The sequence below is a fragment of the Cervus elaphus genome, chromosome 23 (genome assembly GCF_910594005.1).
Source record: "Cervus elaphus chromosome 23, mCerEla1.1, whole genome shotgun sequence".
Lineage (NCBI taxonomy): Eukaryota > Metazoa > Chordata > Mammalia > Artiodactyla > Cervidae > Cervus > Cervus elaphus.
Window position 1 is genome coordinate 56,805,839 of NC_057837.1, and position 8,810 is coordinate 56,814,648.

An 8,810-nucleotide genomic window follows, 5' to 3' on the forward strand; every position below is an offset into this window, starting at 1 on the left:
ACCACCCCACTCCCCTTTAGCCTGAATGGCCCACTTGGGAAAAAGTAGAAAGTAGCAGAAGTGACTTGAGTGCCTTTGGAGGCAGAGTTGTGCAAGTTGATACAGCGTCCATGTGCCCTCTCTCTTGGGATCCCCATCCTCTGATACAGCCTCTATGTTGGGAGGAAGCCCATGCAAGCCTATGGAAAGGAAGCCCTTGAGAGAAACTGACGCCTTGCAGCCAACAGCCAATACTAACCACTGTGTGAGTGAATGAGCCTTGAGGTGACTGGCGCCTCCAGGCTTGAAGATGTCCAACTGGGGGCTAGCTGTCCCCCCCATTCCCTGTCTGAATTCTGACCCACAGAACCCATGGGCATAATGCATGGTTATTCTGCACCACTCTTCAGTTCAGTTCAGTCGCTCAGTCATGTCCAACTCTTTGCAACACCATGGACTGCAGCATGCCAGGCTTCTCTGTCTATCACCAACTCACCTACACCACTGTGTTTGGGGTAATTTGTTATAGAGCTGCAGTCACTAGAAAAGTACCCAACCTCCCAGAACTGAGCTGATACTTAAATTTCTCCATCACCCTATCTTCCTTTCATTCTACCCAGTCCCTGAGTTCAAGTCAGGATGTGGAGATGGAAAGACACCATCATTTAGGGTCGTGCCTGCGTGCTAACTCACCTCAGTAGGATCCAACTCTTTGCCACCCTATGGACTATAGCCCACCAGGCTCCTCTGTCCATGGGATTCTCCAGGCAAGAATACTGGTGTGGGTTGCCATGCCCTCCTCCAGGGGATCTTCCCAACCTAGGCACTGAACCCATGTCTTTTATGTCTCCTGCATTGGCACGAGGGTTCTTTACCACTAGCACCCATGTGGAAAGCCCCTCTTTTAGGGTTATTTGTCACCAAACAGGGCAAACAATCTGTAGGGGCCTCTGCTTCATTTTCTGTATTCCACACTTTGAAAATTAGAAAAGCCCAAGACTAGGATTCTCTTCTGCTCCTACCAGGCTAGGATCTGGATAACCTCATTATATCCCTCTCCTTGGACTTAGAATATCCATCGCCTACAGAATAAAAATAATCTTGGATTGTAGGATGGCTGGAAAAATAGAAAATATATTAATCAGCCAAAAAAGAGAAAAGGGGTAGAAGGTGGTTTCCTGGTATGTTCAGACACAGGAGCTCTTGGACCACTCACTGGGTCTGCTGCCTTCCACAACTTGGACTAAAACCAACACACCCTGGGTGCCTGCCAGGTACATGCAGCTACAGAATACTAGCATGGTGCTGGCCCTGCCCTCAGAGCCCTGCAATCTAGTTGAGAGAGGGAAGTCCAGGGACAGAGGGCCAGGGACACAGGGCTAAGACTAGGAGTCATTACACAAAGTTGAGAGAAGTATGATCAGATGGAGGGTCGGAAGAGGCAGGTCCTTCAGCAGCTGAGGACCGTGATGCAGTGTACCCACCATGACGCTCCACAGCATCCCCTCCAAGCGAGGAAGGTCCTCCTTCCTCTACTGCTTCAGTCCTTCTGACTGTGCCCAGGACACTCCACAGTTGGGTGTGTCTTTAACAGTCTCTGTCATTTTCATGCCTAGAGTCTTAGGCAGGCCACAGAATCTAGATAGGAATTTTTCCCCAGGTTTTTTTTTATTGGGGTAAAATATGCATAGCATAAAACTACCATCTTACCCACTTTTCAGTATACAGTTTAGTGGCATGAAATATATTCATAATATATTCATCACTATGAAATATATTCAAAATATATTCATCACTAGCACCCATGTCCATAACTCTTTTCATCTTAGACTAACACTTGATCCCCATTAGACATTAACTCCTCATCCTCCCCTCCCCAAGCCCCTGGAAACCATCATTCTCTAATGAAGCTGTCTCTATGATTTTGACTACTCTAAGTTCCTCATATAAGTGGAATCATACAATGTTGGTCCTTTTGTGATTGGCTTATTTCACATAGCATAATGTCTTCAAGTTTCAGCCATGTTGTAGCAGGTGTCAGAATTTCCTTCCCTATTAAGGCTGCATAATATTCCATTATATGGATAGACTGCTTATCCATTCATCCTTCAGTAGACGCTTGGATTCCACGTTTCAGGCAATGTGAATAAAGCTGCTATGAACATGGTGTACACACGTCTCTTTGAGACCTGGCTTTCACTTCTTTTGGGTGCATACACAGAAATAGAACTGCTGGATTATTATGTAACTCCATTTAAAGTTTTTCGGTGGTGGTGGTTTAGTTGCTAAGTCGTGTCCAACGCTTGCGACCCCATGGACTGTATCCCACCAGGCTCCTCTGACCATGGGATTTCCCAGGCAAGAATATTGGAGTGGGTTGCCATTTCCTTCTCCGGGGACTCTTCCTGACCCACAGATCGAACCCACGTTTCCTTCATTGAGGCAGTCTCCTGCATTGCAGGCAGATTCTTTACCGCTGAGCCACGGAGTAACTACCACATCATTTTCCACAATGGCTATACCATCTTAGACTCCCACTAACAGTACACAGGAGTTCTAATTCCTTCATATTCTCCCCAACATTTGCTAGTTTTTGTCTGTTTTTTTAAACAGTAGCCATCTGAATGGTTATGAAGTCGTCCCATAAGATAATATGGAAAAACCCAAATCAATTTTTGGCCAACCCAAGAGTTTTGATTTGCATTTCTTTAATGATTATTGGCATTTAGCATCTTTTCATGTGCTTATTGCTTGTAAGTATGTATCTTCTTTGGAGAAATGTCTCTTCAAGTCCTGTGTCCATTTTTTAATTGGGTTGTTTGAGGTTTTTTGGTTGTTGTTGTACTTAGGACTTTGTGACATTGCTTTCATTGCATTTAATTTAATATTTATCTTTTTTTTAATGGCACATGTGGTAGCAATATAAATTTCTTTCTAAATTATTTTAAATTAATAAATGGAGTCAAGAGCTAGAGAAGCTGGGTAGTGACCTGATTTGAGCCCCTGGATCCAACTGGGCCTAAAATCCACACCATCCCTGAACTTTCCATTCATAAATAGCTCGCAGTTTCTTGTTTTTTAAAGTTTATTTGGCATTCTGTTGCTTTCAACTGAAAAAACTCCGGGATGGACACCACCTGTCTTCCTGGGCTCCAGACTACACTGTGTGCAAAGGAAACATATAATTCACAAACCGGTGGTGAGGGCTTTAATTGTTTTGCCTAAAGCCAACTTGTAAATTGCTAATGCTAATTTGTACCATCTTTAATCCTCCTTTTACAGATTAAAAATGAAGGCTCAGAAAGGTTAAAGTGAATGTTCCACAGTCACACAGTTAATTGAAAGAATCAGGATTCACATTCAGTTCCATCCAATTCTGGGGACAGAGTTCATAACCGGGCAGCGCTGCCTCCAGAGTTCATACCACGCATACCCGGGGCTTATAATCAGACTCATTTCCTTCTGTGTGTCAGCAAGTCACTGCCTCTCCATTCAACTTGTTGCTTTATTCCCATCATCTCTGATGAAAGGTCATGGAAGGAGTGGTGATCATGTGCTTCCACCACAGAGGACACTGAGGAAGGGTCCTTCTCCCTTTCTCGAGTCCCCAACCCTCCTCCGTCATCCTTTGCTGTCTCTGCCATCATATGCGCTTCGAAGAGAAGTGATCTGTCCAGACACTTCTGAGCCACAGCCAACTGTATGGCTAAGGTCCTTTGGTTTATTTTTCAGCTTTTTTCAAGCTGATAGATGTGCAGCTAGATCTTTGAGACTGTACCTCTCACTTAAATTTTGACTCGAAATCCAGCTGCTAAGAATATTGTGATTTATCTAGATAAGCCTCCCCTCAAGATGCCTCTTCATGTGCTTTATGACTCTTTTGAAGATTGTTTTCCCTTAAAATTAGGGGATTTAACTGAGAGTAACATAATACATTATGTAGTTTTCCACTATCCTGGAGTTTCTTCCTTTTGCCCGGCCTCACCAGCGGAAACCTTGCGTTTGTCCAGAAGTCCAAAGTGCTTTTCCATGCTGTCTAAGTCTGAGCTGTGTACCACCTCAGCTTCATGTGGTCACTGAGACCCACTGGTGAAGATACCAAGCTCAAAATTTCTTGCTTTAAAAAGTGACATAAAGTTCTCAGTGAAATAAATTGATCACAATGCATTCCAAACTTCAGCCGTGCCAACTCTATGGGCTAAAAGGAATCTGATGGCAAGTCTAACAAAAACTTGTTCAAAAGAGCACCAGAGTCTTTCCTTTGTTTCCTATTACGGACGCTTGCTGTTGCAGCCCCTTGGGCATCCCACCCCTCAGCTCTGGTTCAGACTACATCTTCCCCTGCAAAACAGCCCCTGCAACACTATATGGTTTGGGTGGGGCTCCAAGGCCAGGCTTGTGTCTCTAGATTAACCAATGAGGGCATCACATTATGTTTGAGATAGGTAAATCTCCAGAATTATAGGATCATAAACTTGCTTTTTTAAAAGCCACTACATTTGAGGTAATTTGCTACAGCAGCAAGAGGAAATTAACTCTTAAAATACAGAGATTGGTTCAGATACAGGCCCATGAGGTAAACCCAGTCCTATCAGAATCTATGAGATTCAGTTCTGGGACTTTGAGTGGGAAACTCTTCTCTTTTTCGATGGATTTGCTTAAGAGGACCAGATGGAAGCTGGGAGGTGCTGGCAGCCATCTTGTCACCACGAGGGGGAAAAAAGAAATCTGTCCAAGAACAGAGCCAATACAAAGAGAGAAGAGGTACAAAGCAGAAGTAGGGAGATAAGACTAAGTCTTGAGCCCCTGGATCCAACATGACAACCTGGACTTTTCACCTACATCAGCCACTACAGTCCCATCTTTGTAAAGCCAGTTCAAATTAGATTTCTGCCACTGGCAGTCATAAGCATCCTGATATGCTTCGTCTCAAGTCATTGTGATGCTGGAGTAAGTTGTCAAGACGACTGGTACAGGGGTGGGAGGGTCAACGGGTAGCAACTGGTGATAGATATGGCTACTGGTGGTTGTCTCAAGAAAGAGTAGCATATATATAAAATGAATAATCATCAAGGACCTACTGTATAGCACAGGGAGCTCTGCTCAGTGTTATGTGGCAGTCTGGATGAGAGGGGAGTTTAGAGGAGAGTGAGTACATGTATATGTGTGGCTGAGTCCCGTTGCTGTCCACCCGAGACTACCGCAGCATTGTTAATTGGTACAAAATTAAAAAAATGTTTTTTTAACTTAAAAAGAACGTAGAAGAACATTATGTTAGTTGACTGGTTGGGGACAAGAAGAGCTATCAAAATAAATATTTAAAGCTTTTCTAGAACTTCTGAGGTTCCATACTTCCCACAGGCAAAAGACGTGAGTGCCTGCTCAAAATCCATTTCTTGTGGTAGCAGACACTACACAGGATGGGGCGGGGGAACTACGTGAACTATGTAGCAGCATGATATATAACCATAAAATGCAAAGCCAACCCAGAGCTTCGTGGTTGCCTGGCATAAGTGTCAAGTTGTAGAGGGGCTGTTGCCTGATGGAAGGGTACAGAGACTCTACCTTCTCCAGCATCTTCTCAGCGGAAGTAGATTTAGTCTGGGAGTGTCTGCTCGACATATCAGTTCCTATTTTCCTTCAGCAACGCCTCCAACTCATGCCTTTCCCACCCTCTCCTAGGAGCCCCTTCTCAGACCACTCACATACACACACCCACTCTCATCTTATCTCCAGCACCTTACCTAAATGTGGGAATTTCAGGCATCCCAGCAGATTAATGGGAGAGAGACTTTTGAGCAAGTTAAGTCAACATGCCACAAACACACCTGCCCCTTTTACCTACCTTGAAGTAGCCTTGACTTTTATCAGAGGAATTTCTCACAAACTGTATCCTTCTAAAGCCCAGATAGGGGCAAGTTCCCGTGTCCAGCAAAGGCAACCAATCACTGCATTTGGGAAACGTGATTCCAGCAGCTGTCAGAATGCCTCAGTCTGTTTGTAGAATAAAAATATTCACAAAACACTCACAAACCCTGCCCAAATCCACTTCAAAGCCCAAATGTTGCCGCTTCTAGAAAGTTCTGATTTGCTTGTTTAAAAGGAATACCTTCCAACTCTTTTAGAGCTGCTGAAATACTTAGACCTGCAATTAAGAAAAATTGCAGCACTGTGGGCAAGGGGTTGAATGGAACTGAATTGAAATCCTGATTCCTCCTAACCTTGCCTAGCTGTGTGACTTTGGCCAGTTCACTCCATCTCTCTGAGTCTCAGCTTCTATATCTTTGAAAAGGGAATAAGAGTAGTAGCTACCTAGTGGATTCAGTGAGACTATAGGTGAAGTATTGAATAATGGGCTTGAGCAAAATAAATAAGCATTTAATACATACTATCCGGCCATGGAGTAGTTATAATGATTACAGTTGTGTGCAGAATTTTCTTTCCTGAGCCACTGGAAGTCCTTTGAGGGTGGTTTTTTCATTATCTAGTGATACAATAGTATGCATAACAAACATCCCCCATACTGTAGCACTCATTGGCCAAGCAGCTCTGCAATCTTATTAGGCTCACTCATCTATCTGGGAGTCATCTGATGGCTGGGGAGCCAGCTTGACTTTGATTGAGACAACAAAAATGACTCAGCTCTGCTCCCTTGATCCTTAACGCCAGCAGACCAGCCCCAGCAGGTCCTTCCCACAGGAGCAGACAGGATTCCAGAGAGAGAAAACCCAACACACTGAGCCTTCTCAAGCCTCTGTTGACACCATGTCTGTGAGCATCTCATTGGCCAAAGCAACTCCCTTGGCCAAACCCCAGGACTGGGGAGGAGGACACAGCAAGATCATAGGGTCAAGGGTGTGAAATTGGGCCCATCTGCAACCAACAGCTGGCAGGAACTTAAACCCTCTAACATGCTTAAAATGGTAGGTAAAATTGACCCTGAGAAACCAGCAAATGTTGGCTGAGTTGATCACAAACTTGGGCTCCAAACCCAAGTTGCCAATATTGCTAAGCATCAGAATCGGCGATTAAAAATACAGGAATTAATAGAGTACAGTCTTTCGGGTGGCTCAGCGGGTAAACGTCTGCCTGCAATGCAGGAGACCTGGGCTTGATCCCTGGGTTGGGAAGATCACCTGGAGAAGGAAATGGCAACCCACTCCAGTACTCTTGCCTGAAGAATCCCATGGATGGAAAAGCCTGGTAGGCTACAGTCCATGGGGTCGCAAGAGTCGGACACGACTGTGCGACTTCACTTTCTTTCCTTTATAGAGTATAGGTGAGTCACTGTTATTGAGGTTTGGGTTTTTTTCCCCCCCCCCACAAACAGCTGACTTTATTTCCTTCCATGGAAATCTTTAAACTTTTGTTCACAGGGTCAGAGGGAAAAAAAGACACATTCCAGTTGCCTAAATTCCCCGATTTGTCACACACTTTTCTTCTCATCTAGGTCTCCCGCACACCTGGGGAGTTGTCTAGACTCTCAAGAGAAATAAGGAGATCAAGGGTGAGAGGGATGTGAAAACAAATGGGGGGAAGAAGAAATTTTGGTGGGGGAGAGGGGGCAGGTCAGAATTCTAAAGGGGGTCGCCTGATTCTGGAACTTTCCAAAGTTAGAATAAAGAAGGACTTTACAGAACCCCTCAGGTTATGGCATGGATGCATTTTCTTCTGAAAGAAATTTCACAATCATGTTTTTAATGAGCTCCACATTTTCTCCTATAAAAATGATTTCCTTCTAAAAGACTAGAGAAAGCCGCGTCAGTAGGACACCAATTAAACCAGAGTCATGAATTGAGTCTGGAAGTCGTAAGTCAAGTTCAGAAATCCAGAGAGGCCAGGATTTGAGCTGACACCTCAGAGCCAGGGAGCCCTGAGTGGCAGCAAACTATCCCACAGGGAAGGGGTGATGGATTGAGGGGAGGAAAAAGAAATAGTTTCCCTTTTTAAAAAAACCTTTAGGATTAAATTCTTAGTTTCCAGAGATGTCCATAGGCACTACAATGCAATTGCATATAAAAAGGTCCTGAGTGTGTTTCTTTATTCATTCAACAACCATTCATGAAGAACCTGTCAGGAGCCAGACACTATTCTATTAGGTACTAATATTAGGACTTGAATGAGATGGATGCTTCCATGCTGTCTGCAGGCTATTGGTGAGAAAGACAATAACCAAGAAACATGAGACAATTAATTCATGTGATTTGGGGTTGGGATAAGTGCCATGAAGAAAAATGCATAGCTGAAGGAGTAGGAGTGACAAAGAGGGTAGGGAGAGGGGTCCTGTTTCTTTTATTCTTTTTTATTAAAAAAATATTTTTAAGTATAGCTGATTTACAATATTGTGTTAATTTCTGCTGTATAGCAAAGTGACTCAGTGGTACATACATATATTCTTTTCCATTATGGTTTATCAGAGGGGCCCCTGTTGCGAGCAGAGTGGAAAGGGAGGTTGTTCTGAGGATGGGACTTTTGAGTGGAGACCCAGAGCTAAAGGAGAAAGCCAGGCCATGCAGAGACATGGGAGAACATTACAGACACACAGAACGGCAGGGCAGGAATGAACATGGCTCTTTCTGGGAAAAGCAGCAAGACCAGTCTGTTAGTTACTTCCCATAGCATCATCTGATCTACCCTTCTGATCCCAGATTGAAGGTGGTCAATCAATCTCCCTGCCTTCTCAAGCTGGGTGGGGGTCTCCCTTTCCTGATGCTCCTGGGGAGACTTTGGGTTTGTCCCTCTTAGTGTTTTTCAGAGCTGTGACCACATGCCTGTTTCTGTGACGATCTGGTGAGTATCTGTTGCCCCCGCAACATTACTAGAAAACATGA